The 16,203-nt window shown below is 49.2% G+C and overlaps 1 long non-coding RNA gene across 5 annotated transcripts; it reads left to right on the forward strand.

The window, feature by feature from the left end:
- Positions 1–309: 309 nt before the first annotated feature.
- On the forward strand, positions 310–13,989 carry LOC122165101. Of its 5 annotated transcripts, none has more exons than XR_006170386.1 (3): positions 310–2,572; positions 2,972–3,194; positions 7,823–13,989. It is a non-coding gene; the product is annotated as an uncharacterized LOC122165101 (long non-coding RNA). The 5 variants fall into 5 exon arrangements; XR_006170388.1 differs by lacking the exon at positions 2,972–3,194 and having other exon boundaries at positions 7,823–8,342; positions 8,549–13,989; XR_006170387.1 differs by lacking the exon at positions 2,972–3,194 and having other exon boundaries at positions 7,823–8,342; positions 8,643–13,989.
- The last annotated feature ends 2,214 nt before the right edge of the window (positions 13,990–16,203 follow it).

Consider the following 16,203-nt stretch of genomic DNA (forward strand, 5'->3'; position numbering starts at 1 on the left):
CAGATGGGTGAAAGCAAACGTGGGGAGCCTGGAGCAGGGAGCAGAGCCGGTGGGTGTCCTCGCGGAGCCGTGAGCGTCGGGGAGCAAAAGACAACACGAGAGCAGCCGCGAGGCTCGCAGCGCTGTCTGCCCGCTGTAAGGCCCGGCACGGACACTGCGTGGCACTCTTCTCCGCAGCACCGCGCCCGGAACCCACGGGCTTCCACGTCCCCGCCGGCTCCACGGCCGCCCCGGGGCTCCCCGGCCCCGCTCGCCCCATCGAGTCCGGCTTCTGCCCCCGCTGCCGCTTCTCCTTCCAGGCTCTGAGCGGAGCATCGCGTTCTGACCCGCAGCCGTCCGAGCAGCGCCGGGTTCTTCTTCTTCTTCATCATCATCATCATCATCAGAAGACGCGTGTCGGGATGTGCCGCCCCCCAGAGCAGGTGCCAGCACCGCTCACAGCACAGGGCTGCAGCTCCCGTGGAAAGAATTGTTGCCCGGGTTTCAGCTTTGACTCACGGCCTCCGAGACAGGATCCCTTGTCAGCAGGGGCTATCTGGGGAACACCCGCTCCGTGTTGCCAGGCGCCTCGACCAGAGGGACCGGCACCTCCTCCCGCAGCTTCCTTTTGTTTTCCAGAACATGGTCACGATGTACGTGCATGGGGCTGAGCTCTGCATGCCCCAAAAGGGCTCTGTTTCAAGAGACAGGAGGGGCTGGGGAAGGTCTGCAAGCAGATATCTGGCTGTGACACCATGTGTCTTGGGGGTTACCTGCGGCCTTTTGTCGCCTGGATGTCCTTGGCATGCTGGGGGCCCAGCATGGCAGGGCAATGTTGGGCTGTCCTTGGCCAGGTGGGCATCCCTAGGAAAGAGAATTTGGAATGATCAGATGGGCAGGGAACAAACTCAAGCTATTTTAGCTCTCACTTTCCCTCGAAGCTTAAGGCATGCTTTAACCTTCTGGATATTCTTCTGTTTTCTTTCCAACATCTGATTTGAAAGGCTTTGCTTTCCGACAAAATAGGAATGAAGCTCTACTTGCCCCCATGCCTTGGCTGGGGCAGTCTAACATCCCCAGCCCAAGTCCCCACATCCAAGGGAAGAGCTGTGAAGGAGGTCCATCCCAGGGAGATGCAGTAGGTTTGGCTGTGCTGGGATGGAACATCCATGCTGAGCAGGGAGGGACCTGCTCCTGCCGGGCTGCCTCACTACGTCCCAACAGCCCCGCTGATTGCAGGGGTAGATTTGCTCAACTCGGTTCATCCTCAGCCTCCAAACAGCACATGGAGGCCCAGAGAACAAAGGAAGAAACTTCTTCTCCACCCCTTTCAGCAACATTTCCCTTTGTGGGTTTGATGTCCGTAAGAATGTCCCTCCTCCCCATGGAAGACAAAGCCCAAGAAAGAAATCATGGGACTTATTTTCTGAGGCCAGAGTTCTGGCGGGACCTCATTTGAAACCACCTAAATTTGAGGAATATGTATTTAAAATGCGATGCTATGAAAACCTAGTAAATATTTAATTTTATTTTTATTAAATACTAAATTGATGATGGCTGACACTTTATTAAAGTGTCAAAGTGAGTGTTCCTACATTCTAATTACTTATCCTAACAAGGAGGCAGCCTCGTCAGGAGCCGCGCGCTGGCGTGTGCAGGCGAGGGGCGCTCCCGTTAAGTAACACCTATTAAACTATCATTTGCACCTTGAGGCATCTCATTAATATCTCAACTGGTGAGACTGCGCTGCCAGTGCCTACCTGACCCGGGGCACTGGCAGGAGAAATGGCTCCGGGAGTCCTTTCCTCGCTCCAGGCTTTCCTGCACAAATAATTCCTATAAAATTAATAATTGGTTATGCCACTTAATTGAATTCCTGATAAATGAAGATTCTTCCAAGCCCCTTCTACATGCGTCCGAGAGATGCAAGAGGATTGCTGCACTACACTTGGGGGAAAGTTTTGTTCTCCACCCTCCTCCTCGCTTTCTTTCTTCCTCTCTCCAACCCTCTTTCCACGCTGTGTCCTCCTGCTCCCTCCCCATCATTCTTTTCCTCCTCCTCCCATACCTGCCTTCTCTTTTCTGCAGCACTTTCTCTTCTGACTCTTCCATTTGGCTCCCTGCCACTTCTCCATGATCTCCATGATCCAGGATAGATCGTTATGATCTATCTTTATGCTATCTCCACCATTCATCTTCCTTCTGTAGATTTCTCAGTCTTTTCTCTCTTATCTCCCCATCTTGCCCTTTCTCCCCGCTTCCATTTTGCTTTCCATTTCACCAATAACAGCCTTTTTTCTCAGGTTTCCATTCAGGCCTTGGTCACATTGCCTTGGAGGAATGTTCTTGTGGTATGAGATCTCTGTTGGACGTGGACATGGGAGCACATCTTCAGACCTGTCTGCTCACTAAGAAGAGATGTCCTCCCTCAAACTGGAGATTGCCATAGCCAAAAAACTCACAGAATCTGCAGATCTCCTCTCATCCCATCTTCCCCGTGGATGAGGAAACAACTGTATGAGAAGAGGAGGAACCTGTCCTCAAGACATGGTCAAATCTGCGACCACCTGGATGCCGAATCATTGCAAGAAAGGTAATGGGCTTCAGCAGGGCACACCATGGAATCTGAGGGCTGCTGGTGTTTAGCTGAACTACAGAGCTGTCTTCAATTCCATTTTCTCTGTTTCCCTCAGTAAAAGTGCTGCCTTACTGCTGTTATCCTGAACAGGTGCCCTATTGGGGTTTGGTTGTTGGTTGTTGGGGTTTGCTTTTTGTCATTCCTTTAATAAGCATCAAAATACCCGCTCTAAAATTCCATTCTGCTTTTATTTCGTTCCAATTAGGAGAGCAAACTAGAAACTACACTCAGTATTAGAAACGCCAACTCGAGATTCAAAGCGAGCAACTTAAAAATAAATAAATACATAATGGAAAAAAATGCCATTAAATAACACGTGAATAACAACTGATGGGATTTTAATCTTCTTGCTAGGAGAGGCTACTTCTCCAGTACTAAAGGTGACTCACAAGCAGCGTCGCTCCGGGAAAGTTAAAAGTGATAATTCAATAAGGCTCAAGGATTGTGTGGGACTCAAGGAGGGATAAAACAGACTTGCAGGGAGATCTCTTTCCTCTGTCTCCTAGTGATGGATGGAGCTGGAAAACCTGGTCAGTTCTGAGCTGACGAGAGATAAAACATCTTTGTGGACACACAGGTGGGCGAGAAGCGGCTGCTCTGTAATGATGGCTGTGAGCTCAGCAGGGCTCAAGTAGAGGTTGGGCATTTGTATGGTCTTATGATTGGACTTTATTGGACTAGATGGTCTTAAAGGTCGTTTTCCAACCTTATGGTTCCATGATTCTGTGATTCTATGGATAGCTATATTCCAAGTGTCAGTACTGATAAAAGAATAATCAATATTTTAAAGAAGAAAGAGCAAAGAGTGGAGGATTTCTGGGTACACGGACTCAGCCAACCCACCAGTACTGGGCCACCTGGAAACAGGGCTGTGTTATCCCCAGTTTGCAGCAGAGTGCTGAGTTTCTGTTCATGCATACACCTGTGGTGGCTTCCAGAACAGGTTGAGAGCGGTGAGATGGGAAGAGGAGGAGAATCGGGCAGAGGAAGAAGTGATCCGTTTTGCAGAGATGGTGTGAAAGCCGGTGGGAAGGGATGAGAAAGGCCTGAAAGGAAGAAGAACGTGTCGTGTGTGTCCACGTGTGCCGTGGTTGGAAGCGCAGGCACGTGGTGGTCCAGGACACCGGGTCGCCCTGTCTCCATCACTGAGGCAACAGTTCTGGGGCTGGGGATGTAGGACGGGGTGCTGCTCCAGCCCTCTGCCTCCCCATCCTTCTCGCACGGTGTTGGACGAGCCAGGCTGCCCGGAGCTACAGCTGCCCGGCTTCAGCTTAGTGTTTATTTTCCAGGCTGAAAGGACGCTTGTGATCCCAAAGCCCTTCTGTGTTTAGCCAGACCTCTCATTCACTTGCAGAGGAAACCCATGTCAGCCGCTCCCCTTTGTCTCCCCTGAGCTATTGCTTTGAATCTGAAAGGATTGGGTGCAGATTTCAAGGGATGTTCAGACAAAGGCTGTTTGAACAGCACTTGTGTAAATAATCCATGAAAAACTCTTTGAATAACCTCAATGAAATTTTCTCTGAATTTGCTATTCTTTTTCTCCGGCAGCAGAAAGAGGTGGAAGGGAGGGAAGGGAGGAGAGGAGGAGGGAGGGAGGGAGAAGGAGGTGGGGGGAGGACCCACACTTTTTTCTCTCTGCCAACTTTTCCGAATGCCAAGAAGTAGTTTGGCTTTAAAAAAAAAAAAGACAACCAAAAACAAAAAGCATCTCTTTGCTATTCTCACAGCTTTAGGAATAATCTCATACGGGACCTCCTCGTCCTCAAACTTCTCCGCACATTCGATGCAAGGGGACACCCTTGTATTTAACGCAGCAAGGGCAACGCCGAGCCGGTTAATTATTAGCCGTATGGTTTAATGTTCGCTTGCTGTACATATGTAGGGAACAATTCCCCTTTAGCATGTCGTTTAGTTTGCATTAAAATGGAGATAATTGTTTTGACGCCAAATGCTCCCGTTCCCTCCCCCCCCTCCCCCCAACCCCCAGTGCTCTTCGTACAGTTTATACAAATTACAGCCTTAAACAAGAGGGACAAAACCCCCTTTGATTCGGCTTCTTTTGAAGATATCCGAATGGAAGCCCATGCGGTGCTGCGGGTTTGGGATGCGCTGTGTTCCCCGGAGCTGCTCCGATTTGGGGAAGGGGCTCCGCGTGCTTTGGCGGATTTTCGGGAGCCGGTTCTGTGGATGTCCAGGAGATGGAGCAGTGTTTCTGTGGCCTCTGCCGTCGGTGCCCCTAACGAGCCAGTCTGTCTGAACTCGGAATGAATTTTGTTCCCTTTTCATCACTCTCTGATGTCCAGCTGCTCCTGTCAACACCTTCTTATAGCATGTAATTCATCGCTCAGACTGACAGCTGGGGCCGCGGGCCTGGGACCAGCTCCTCCTGCCATCGGAGGATGCCTCCTGCACCCACTGAGGGTCCCTGCCCTGTGCGAGGGCTTCCCTCGTCCCCTTCTGCACCTGGGGCCCGACGGCTCTGCAAAGGGTTCCGGAGACCCAACCTGGAGCAACTCAGAGCCTGGGAACCTCGACCAGGGCTTGGGGATACCCCATCCAAGTGGCTGGAGGAGGCTGCTGGGGAGAGCTGAGGCTGCACCGCTGTTTGCAGGGCTCCTTTCCCCATGTTTGATTTTGCTTTGACAGCAGATGAAAGCAGGGGCAGCCTTCTGCCCGGAATCTGGGCTCACACCCCAATAACGGATGCTATCTGTTGTCCCATACCCCCACCAGGATGCCTCTAGCAGGGCTTGCTGCTGGCACTGCACAGCACCACACAGCTCAGGTGCAGCACGAGTCCCTCTGGTGAGATCCATCCTAACCAAACTCCCCCCTCTGTCTACCAGCCAGTTTCTAATATCTATCCTTTAACTCAGCGCTTCTGCCTTCGATTCTCCTCCTGCACCTTCCTGTCTTCCTATAATTTATTCTATATCTCACCTATTTCTTGTCCTCATTTACAATTCTTCTTTATTTTATTACTTTGCATAATTTCCTTTTAGGATTTGTCATAAAATATATTCTGCCACCTCGATCTTCTCATTTCTGCTCTCAAGTGCCAGCCTGTTCTCTCCTGCAGCAGCTCCTGATGCCTTCCCAGCCCTGGTGCTGCACAGCCCAGCCCTGGAGGACCTGGAGAGCCCCTGGGAGGGATCTTTGATTTGTTGGCGTGTGATGGTGTAGAATCAGCACTTGGTGATTGCCCAGAGCTGATTTGAAAACAGTGATGGTGAAGTGAGTGAGGGTCAATGGGTCCATTCTGGCCACGCTGACACATGTCCCATTCTCTTCACTGTCCAATTCCAATCTGCCCTGAAAGGTAGGAAAGCACATGGGGAAACTGAGGCACAAAGCTTTGACCCAGGTCCTACAAGGCACTTAAATGCTGTCTTCTCTTTAAAAACAAGAGTGAGGCATTTTTCTGATATTTTTCATGGTGTGACTCTGAGTCAGCTGCTCAAGGTCACAAAGGACAATGGTAGAAAAGTGGTACAGAAAACTGCATGCAAATTTTCTGCAATTCATCCCAGAATCAGAATCTTTTACCCAAAATATGACCAGGCAGGAGGGAGCACAGAAGGCTTACAGGAGCCACTCACATCTCAGTGCATCCTTTCCCCAAGGAGAATAAAAACCATACGCAGGAAGGTGCAGTGCAAACTGCTGCCCATGGTGTGTCTCCTGGAGGGGGCAGAACCAATCTGCTTCTGTGCAGTACCCCCAAGAGCATGAGCTTCAACCTCTTTTGAGGAAATCTGTGTGAACCAGCAGTCTGTGCCTCAAACCGTTTTTAAGTGTCCTGGTAGGGGAAAATAGAAATGAATGAAACATCCTCTCTGAAGGCATCTTCTCTGGTTTGAAAAATGTGAAATTATGACACAGCACGCTAAGCTGAGGTTCATGAGCCCTTCTGAGGGATGTTTTTTGAATGAATCCTGGCCAAAAGATGGCTTTGTGTGTGAGAACCACGTGGTTTCATTTGTCATCCCTTTGATTTTGAAGACCCACTTAGATATGAAGCTCCACATAAGGCCCGTGAGCACCAAGCCTCAGACAGATCGGAACGGAAAGCATCCTCCTGGTTCCTTGTGCTGGAAGAAAACCTCTGGCTTCATCTTCCTAACCCATTTTGTTTGTGTTTTGTTTTTTTTTTTGCTAATATGGAGAAATCCCCGCGTGGTTTGGGTTTGCAAGAAGGATTTTCCCTTCATGCGCTGCCACAACAACTGAGATCAGCCGAGGCACTCGAGTGAACGGATCCTGGATGTAATTGTCTGAGGGCTGGTGGCCAGGTTTTGTCAGGAGAGGGCCCGACTGGCTGGGTTTCAGTTCCACCTCTGCCTTGACAGAGCCTGTCTCCTTTAATCATTAGAGTTCAGTGCACGGCTTTCTCCTGGCACAAGTTGGGATTTCATTTGTTTTGGAGGAAGATTGCTTCTTTTGTTAGTCGAGGTCTTTTGGTTCCAGTTGTGTACGCTGGGACAAGGCGATCCCCTCGGCTCCAAAGAGCTTATGGCCAGGGGCGGGCCGTGCTGTCTGCTCTTCACATTTGGGGTTGGGTTTAAATCTTCACACGCCATCCTTGTGCCGATGGAAGCATTCTTACGACTGTAATGAAGCACGTTTTATGAACTGAGAGCAAAATGAATGCGTGCTCTTCCCAAACTCGGGGCAGTCAACACAAACTCGGCGCCATAAACTGAGTTCCCGACTAAACCGAGCGTTGGAATTTAGAGACAGGAGTGAACGCTGCGTTATTACAGCCTTGCAAAACTCCAGTTAATTTACAGTGGTGTGAAATCCATTTTTTTTAACGACTATGACACTGCCAAAATCTTTGCAATGCAGAAACAGCTTCGCAGGAGAATTTCAATCTAACATCAACAGGAGATTTGGAAGATGAATTGTGCAAGGATCTCCTTCCTCCAAAGATGCTGCTTTGTTTTGCTTTTTGGTGTTTGGTTTGGCGCTAATACTGTCTGTTTTATGATGTTTTAATTATTGTTGTTTATTTATTATAATCATATTTTAATTGTTTGTGCAGTGCCTTGAGTGCCTAGGCAGGGGGGCACATTATAAATTAAATTATTATTAAAAAGTTGTTATTATGTGTACCTACTCCAAACTGAGCTAGAGCAGGGAATGCACTCAACTGCCTGGAATTAATTTCCCCCTTTTATTTTCCCTTGTCTTCTCTCTACTCAGGAGTATAGTTCAAAGGATTGGAGGGAGAAAATGATGTTTCATTGCCTCCCCCCAGGGCTGAGTGAGGCAAGGGGAGCTCTGCTCTTGGCTCCCTTGGGTGCTGAGGTTGCAGGTAGGGAAACGCTGTGCTCCATGGACTAGGTAAGTTATTTCCTACAGCTTTTCTGCCTCCCTCCCTTCATGGTCCCGAATGGCAGGCTGCTGGAAGAAACTGGTTGATGTTTGCTGTGTTACAACAGCATTTGCTAATTCTTAAATTAAAAGGGGGTTAACAAGTGTGCTGATGGTGGGCTTGGAGGGGAGGAGGGGGCTGCAGCCCTGGTGGCCAGGTGAGGACGGCTGGGGCAGTGCTGCTATCTAAGCCCCTCTTCTTGCCCCCTGATCTTTCTAGTTTGATGCAGATGTCACTGTGCCCACCACCAAGATCCTCACCAACCTGGAGAAATCCCAGCTGGGTGTCCACAGCTCTGAGCTTCACTGCCAAGGATTCAGCCACTCGCTCCTGTTGCTGCTGCACCAGGTAGGTGCTTCAAAGCCTCCTCTTCTGCTTTGGCTTCTGGGGTTTCCATGTGCCACAAAGCATTGACAGGTGGTCAAGAGTGGTATCAGGAAGGCCATAGCAAAACCCCATTACCCTTATCTGCCCAAGACCAAAGAGTACCCTTCACGAATGCAGCTGATGGAGAGACAGATTCCCTCTGATTTATTCCCATTTACCTCCTGCAGATTTCCCCAGACCCCTCTGTGCCCACACGATCTGCTTGTTGCTGTTGCAATGTGAAAACAGGGAACCTTCCCCTCAGACAACTAATTTTGGCAGGACTGGGAGTCAGCTCAGAGGCCCCCCAAGTGTTCAGATCAACTACACCATCAAGGCCTGCATGGAAAAGAAGGATTTCCCCTCCCTCAGACCTTCTCGCCATTGGCCCAGAGGCTCAGCTATGGATTATGTTTGTTCTCCAGGAACAGCCATCGTGCTGCTCCTTGTGGGCATACTGCAGGGATGCTAGAGCCAGAGAGCAATGGATGTTATGGAGATGGAGCCACACAAGCACCAGTGACAGCTGAGTGATGACATGAAGGTTCTGGTTCCATTAACCATCAATTTGATAATAAACAGTAAGAGCCAGATGTCATAGGAGCACCTCTATGCCTTGGTGCTGGTGGCAAGTTTCACACCTTCAGCTCTTCTAATAAGACATCATTTCATCTCGCAGTGCTCCACTCAAAATGTTTATTATAGCTACACTGATAGGTACTGCAAGATCTCATTACTTATCTGCACTATTTTTATTTTGGATAGATAATAGAAAAATTGTATGAAGGGCAGTTATAGATTCCTAAAACTAAAACTGTGATTTTGATTTATTCCAGTTTGTGGGCTGCTAAACAAAGTTTTTCAGCAGAGGCACAGACTTCTTTGTGCTTTCACTGGAGCATGAAAGATTTTGCTTCCTTTCACGGCCTTCCACAGCCTTCATTTCACAGCCCATAGGGGTCTGCAGGCCACCATTCAGAAACCACAGGGACGGCCGAGGGAAATGGGTTTGTTGCCGCTGTAGGACTCCTGATGCTCCACAAACCTGCCCATGGCATAGGGCTGAGTCAGCAAAAACGGCCATTTCTGCAGACATTTGGTGCCAGCCTTAAGAGAAGTCCTCTCTTCTGTTTCTGCTGTTGCTGTTTGCCCAGAGCCACACGCTGGGCACTTTCTCCCTGCGTGATGAGCATGCATTTATCAGTCCTGCTCCGAGCGCTGCTGTGCAGCCCCTGCTGTGCCTCCTCCAGTTCCTCCAGGGAGCTCTGACAGGGGCTCAGCTGCTGCCCTGCTCCATATGCACGTCCTCATCCTCTTCCCCCCCCTCTCGGTGGGGAAGGAGCAGCCGTTTCCCCGTCCCTCTGCAGACTCCTGTAATCCCGTACCCAGGGGCCGTTTAGCCCTGTCTGCCTGGTTTGCAGCTCAGCTCTGAAGGGTCCTAATCTGGTGTCATGTACCATTGGGCACAGAGGCAGAGCAGGGCTCCCCGGGGCCAGGGTCAGCTTCTGATGGGAAAGGCTGAGCCCCTTCCCCTTGCTGCCCTTGCAGGCTGCTGTGTGGATGTGTAACAGGACTGGGAAAGGTGACTGAAACCCAGCGCCATCGGCCGTGCTGTTATTCTGCATCTGCTTTCCTCCTCCCAACATCCAGGCTTAAGATTTTAATGTTATTGTGTTTGTTCACGGTCATTATTTAATTGATGCTGTTTAGGCTTAAATTCATTGAGCTCATCTGACTTTCTGAGTCTGTAATGGGGGAAGTAATCCTGTACCTGGATGGAATCAGCTTTAGACTCTCTGCACCACATATAATCTCAAACAATGCGTAATTTTTATGTCTTGTGGCTTTTAAGGAGAATGTTTGAGTGTGTTTGGCTTTGAACACGAGGCCTCTTCCTTCTCCCTTCTGTACATAGCCTTGCTATCACTTGTGGTGGTACAGAGCATGAGCAAACAGGAATCCCATTGGTTTTATGGGCATTTCAACACCTTGGGTCTGGGGCTGCACAGCTCACTGCAGAGCTGCACACACAGTCTGCAGCAAGAGCTGCTGCTGGTGTTGGTGTCACTTTGGAGTTGATGTCACTTTGGAACTGAGTGTCACTGCTGCCTGAGCTTCTGAAAGTGGAGTAACAACCTCGAGATCTTGCTTTTCCAGAAGCAACCAGATGTAAGTAATCCAGAGGTAAGCTTTTAGGTTGCTTTGTCAGGAGGGGATAGCAGAAGAGTTTTGTTCTTGACTTCCCCTAAGGCACTTAAACATGAGCTTCAGCCTAAGCAAACCGTGGCCATCCTTTACCACTTTGTGCCGTGGGATAACAAAAAGGATAAAAGCACCTTTTTTTCGGGGATTTTGTCTTGAATCAGGAGGATTGAGGTTCTCATAAGACAATGCAGACAAACCCACATGCCTCCATGGCACGCTGATCATAGCAGATACAGCCACGGGATACGGGCACAAAACTTCACAGCCCTGCCATAAGCTTATCAGCACTGCCCTTCCCACAAATCCACCTCCAGCAGGACTTCTCCCAGGGCTGCAGACTCCCATGGGACACAGAGAGGGGTCTTTTTGGAACCACGTGCCCAGGGTGGGCTCCCTTCCACCAACCCGCACCAACTCGTTGCCCTGCCCTTGGCCCAGCACACACAGGTTGCAGTCCTTGTCCCCATCCTCAGCCCTGCTGGGGAACCCCCTTCCCACCTGCCATGGAGACTCAAACCCAGAGATTTACACTTTCCTGTGGAGTTCCCCTGGATTTACAAGAGGGCAGGATTTGACCTGCAGAGTTTAACAATGGTTGTTAACCTTGACTGTGATCAAATTAGACCAGAGCACGAGCTGGCTGTCATATCAGGAGCTAAGTGGCCACTTGCTTGGAAAATAATATTCATTGGTTTTCTTTTGCATTTACATTCCTTTTCCTGTATGCTTTGGCTGTGTCTGTGCTGGGGAGGGATCAGCAGGATAACGGGAGTTTCCAACCCAGATGGGCTCCATCCTTTTTATCATCTCGCTGGAGCCAGAGGAGCTTTTAAAGGAGAACAAATGTTTTTCAGGCCCTCTCTACGCTGCCACTCTTCAAATATGTTCGAAGCTGTTTTTCCCAAAGCCTGATGTGTTTGTAAGTGTTTCAACTTCCATGTGACTAAATGTTCAGCTCTTGCAGGTCTGCAGCACAGACCCTTGTTGGCCCGGCTGAAAATCAAACCAATGTGAGCATTCTCATTCTGGAGCTGGGCTGAGCTCCTGCCAGCCATCCCCAGTGCAGACAAGTCCTCAGTGTGTCTCCTTTCAGACAGGAAAGCACCAGTGGCCAAAAAGCTTGAAAATGACAAATGTGGCTTCCTGCCTTGAGTAGGATGCGGCTCGGGTGGGCACAGCCTGGCATTTGAAGGGTTAAAGAGGCTGTGTCCTTGGTGACATATAATTTATGATCTTGTGAATCCTTTTTTAATTATTTTGCTGTGACAGAGGTGGAAATATCCAACTTCAAACGACTGGCTTTATTGATATGCTGCTATTTGTGCCTCTGTGGAGGAACAATCCCATAAAAGCAATAAATTAGAAAACCCCTGTTCTCATCAGAGAGAGACAGACTTTCTGGCTGGGAATGAGAGGCCTGGTGCAAAGGCATTCCAGCTCCGTGAAGGGGCTCCCTGTGATCTGTGCTGAGCAGCCCGTTCTTGAACCAGTCACATGGATGCTTATCCACCAGCCCGGCCATAAAGCCCCCACCTGCAGGCCAGGCTCATTGCACGGGGCCAGGGCTTGGGGTTTTGTCTGCATCCACAGTTTAACAGCTGTCAAACGTTTATGGCTTTGTGGCTGTTTGTATTGGTTGGTTATTTACTCTCTTTTTACACCGGAGCAGCCAGGAACACCCGCAGTCGTGGCATGGTTTGTGTTCCAGCTGCATTGGACCATCGGGTCCAACCTGCCCACGGCATGTGAGCAAGTCCATTCCCCTCTGTGCAGACAGGCACAGTCAGATGTGGAGCAAAAGTCCTTTAGGGCTGATCCTGAGGCCCAGCAACACCCCCTGACCCGACCCCAAGTGTGAGAGCCACCTGCTGCAGAGCAGGCAGCCCAGTTCTCCAGTGCACCCTGGCAGAAGTCAGGAATGCTTTTGCTGAAGTCGCAGGCACTTCACAGACTCCAGAGGTGATACGAGAGAAAGATGAATTAGTCTCTGAGTATTTACCTGCCGTTGATCTAATTCCGAGATGCTGCTGTAAATGGGATATTGCTTTTGACTTACACAGACGCTGGATCAAGCCTACAGCGATTAACATTCAACACCTGTGCTTCAATCAAGCTACTTTTCTCTAGTAATATCATTTATGCTGAAACTTCATCTCCTTCAGTCACTGATCTTCAGGCTTATCTGCCTTAGCCTGGTGTAAATCCGGGGTAACTCTGTTCTTATTGGAGTTATTCCTGATCAGCACTGGTTTAAATGAAATCCGAATGTGACCCACAGATGACACCATTTCAGCGCCTTGCAGAGGTCAGAGCCATAACAGAAGCTCATGGTGTCAGTTGCCTCACCTGTGCCAAAAACAAGCACAGCAAGGTGGTAGAGTTGCTGTCGCATCTTGGTTAATTAACATGGAAAAATCTTAAATGTTCCATGATTACAGGGAAGTGTTTTCATCGAGGTAGGAACCACACACCTCCATGCTGCCCTATCTATGGGGTTTCTTCTCTGCAAATCCATGAAATTCCCAGGTTTGGCATTCATTGCACTGAGAGATTGACTGGGAAATGCAGATCATTTCCCATCCAACAGGAGGGCAGGGAAGAAATCCTGGCCTTGGGAAACTGCATCTCTTGATGCATGAGTTTATCATCACACGGACAGCCCACCTCCACAATGGGAGAAGCCTTCCCATGCTATCTCAGACCTACAGCTCAACGTTTCCCTGGCCCCCCACCACAGATGGTGCCTTCAGGTGGGGTGAGCACCCACACAAGCTGGTCACTTGGCCAAAATCATCCTTTGCTGCATCTTGGTCCCATCTTGAAGGTCACCGGCGAGGTCAGGTTAGGAGAAACCAGCATCTGGCACTTGGCTGGTCCTTCTGGGCATGTTCACACCTCCGACCTTGGGACCCCTCAAGAAATCACCCCACTAGAGGGCACTGGGAGTCGATTTTCTGTCCCCTCTTGGAGTTTCAGCTCTTTATTTGAGTTTCTCCTTGCTTAGCGTTCTCCCCAGCTCTCCCTCCTCTTTGCTGGCCAGCTCAGACTGTTTAAATTGGAAATTATTTGTATTACTGTCTGTAAATAATAGATGAGGGAGTGAAGTGGAGTTGGTGTCCCTTCCATAAACTCCTCCTCACTTTAATTAGTGCGAAACAGCCTGGTGAGAATGCGAGCTGCCTTGATGCTGGTAATTAAAATTGAAACCACTGAAAAGCTGCTCTATTTTTTATCGGAGCTGCTGTTCGGAGCCGGGAGCCTGCGGACGGCTCTGCAGTAAAGAGTGATAATGAAGGTGTGAATTCCCGGGGGGAGGAGGGGCAGCTGTAGCGATGGCTGAACTTACACCAGATGAAAATGCAGGAGCAATTAGAGGTGGCTGTGTACAAGCTGGGCATTGGAGATTAGTTGGCACCTTGGGAACGTGGCAGGGAGGGACAAGGAAGGGGGAGGGATTCACTTTTTCCATTTTGAAAAAATGTAATAACAAAAAAAAAAAAAAGGGGGGGGGGGGGGAGGGTTGGCAACTTACAATAGAGACAAACAGGCTCAGCGTCCTCGCTGGCCTTCCCGAGCAAGGCGTGAAGGGAAGGCGGAGGACAGGGCTGCAGTACTGAGCGTTTGGGTGCTGGGATGCAGCAGGGCCCCTCTCCTGAGGGCACCGGGGGGTCTTGGCAGCACAGGCACAGCCTGGCCTCGGCCCCTGGCTGTGCTGCTCCTGAATGTGGGCTCCGTGCATCTGAATTTCTCTGTTTCCTTGCTCCTGCCCACAGGACTGAGCCAAAGCTCGCTGCTGTCCGTTGGATGGTTCCCCTCATCTGCAGTTAGGTGTTGGATCAGAGCCCGTCCCTGAAAAATCATAGCCGTTAACAGAGGCGTCTGGGAGCGATCGCAGCAGGGACGGGAGATGGAAGAGCACCAGAGGGGGCCTTTGTTGCTGCGAGCCAAGCAGGAGTTTGGGAAGAGCCTCTCCGAGTACTCAGACATTGTTATTAATTTCTTCCTTGCTTCCTGCGCTGCTGCGTTCATCTGTGTGCAGCAGAAAAGATGTCTGTTAATAGAATGCATTCAGTCAGAGCTGCAAGCTGCAAAATCCTTCCTCTGTTTGCAGCCACTGTCTGCCACACGCTCCCTGAAAGGATGAGCACGTGGGATGGGTGCCTCCACCCAACAGGCAGCTAATTACAGCCCAGCTCGTTAGCTGTCCTATGGGAAATTAGTCCCCGCCCTGGGGAACACACGAACCAAACTGTCTTCATTGGGGTGGATTGGAAGTTTTAACAAAAGGAAGTTAAAGAGGCGGTGAATAACCATACAGCAAACCAGCTGTGGTTTCGGATGGTCGGCCCCTTCTTCTTGACTCATGAGTTGCTTCCAGAGCTTCCACTTCAGGCTGTAACACCGTTCTCATTGTGGGCTTGGTTCATGGAGAAAAAAGGATTCTGATCAGCTTTCACTGGAAAGTTCAGCCTGCTGATTGACACGTAGCAAACTCCATGCTTTTGTGGAATGAGCATTTGCTAGTGAAAGTCAGTCGAGTTGTGGCACTCAGCTCTGATATCTTCTCTTTATCACTGGCTCACAGTAACAAAAAAAGTTTTGCTCTTTACTTTAAATCACTTAATTTCCTGATGGAAGAATCGGAGGGGAGACTGAGGGCAAAGGAAGGAGGTGAGCTGAGATAGCCGTGGGAAGCACTTTGCTGATTTGTTCGTTTGTAGTTAATATGCTATTCTCAGGGCGACGTTGATTCAGGTATAATGGACTGCCCACGATGCCAATGGGTGCTGAGCATGCAGGTGAGAAGGCAGCAATTCATATCTACCTCCTGTCTCTACCTACAAGTTTCTAGGGTTTCTCTGTGACTTCACTTGTACAGAACGTGCATCCCTTGGAGAGGCTCTCTGCAGATTATAAACTCTGGCAATTAATAAACTCTGGGGACGGGCAAGTTTGGATTCACGTGGAGCTTAGAGACGCCAACGAATTGTGGATTAAGCATTTGTTGACTGCTGTGTAATTGGCTCTATTTTCTCACCTGTAAGGCATGCCACCAAAACGGGATTAAACAGATTTCAAATCTTAGAGTGAGTTCTTTCAAGTCCTTGGGACCCATCTGTTCAGCACCTTGTTTTGCACAGCGTCGGTGGCTGTTGCTGGTTGACCAAAAAGAAGGAAGACCAGATTCGTATCCTGAGTCATCCCATGTCCAAGTATCTGGGGCTCTGAATGTGTCCTGATGCTTTCCCTAAGTTTTTAAGAGATCTGAGCTCTCAATATGTTGGAAGGAAATAAAATAATTCTTTAGAAATGCTTATTTCCTTTACTGCGAGTTAGGAAATTCCCAGGGACAAAATCTTATTAGGATAGAACTAAGTTAGAAGATAAATTGAAATCCTTTGATTGAAAGTATTGTTATTAAAAAGTTTTAATTATTGAGAAGAAAATGTAGGAAAGGCACTCAGAGCTAACATAAAAATGATTGGAAACTGGTAATTAAAACAAAATGCTTGGAAATTAAACATCCCAAAATATGAAAATGCAAACTCGGGTCTGATTCATTACAGAGCTTAAAACCTGGGACTGCTGTTCAAGCTTTGGATGGTCGGTTTGATTTCCACTGGTCTGTATCACTGCT

The sequence above is a fragment of the Centrocercus urophasianus genome, unplaced genomic scaffold (genome assembly GCF_019232065.1).
Source record: "Centrocercus urophasianus isolate 14NV4802_14NV808 unplaced genomic scaffold, USGS_Curo_1.0 seq_29, whole genome shotgun sequence".
Taxonomy (NCBI): Eukaryota; Metazoa; Chordata; class Aves; order Galliformes; family Phasianidae; genus Centrocercus; species Centrocercus urophasianus.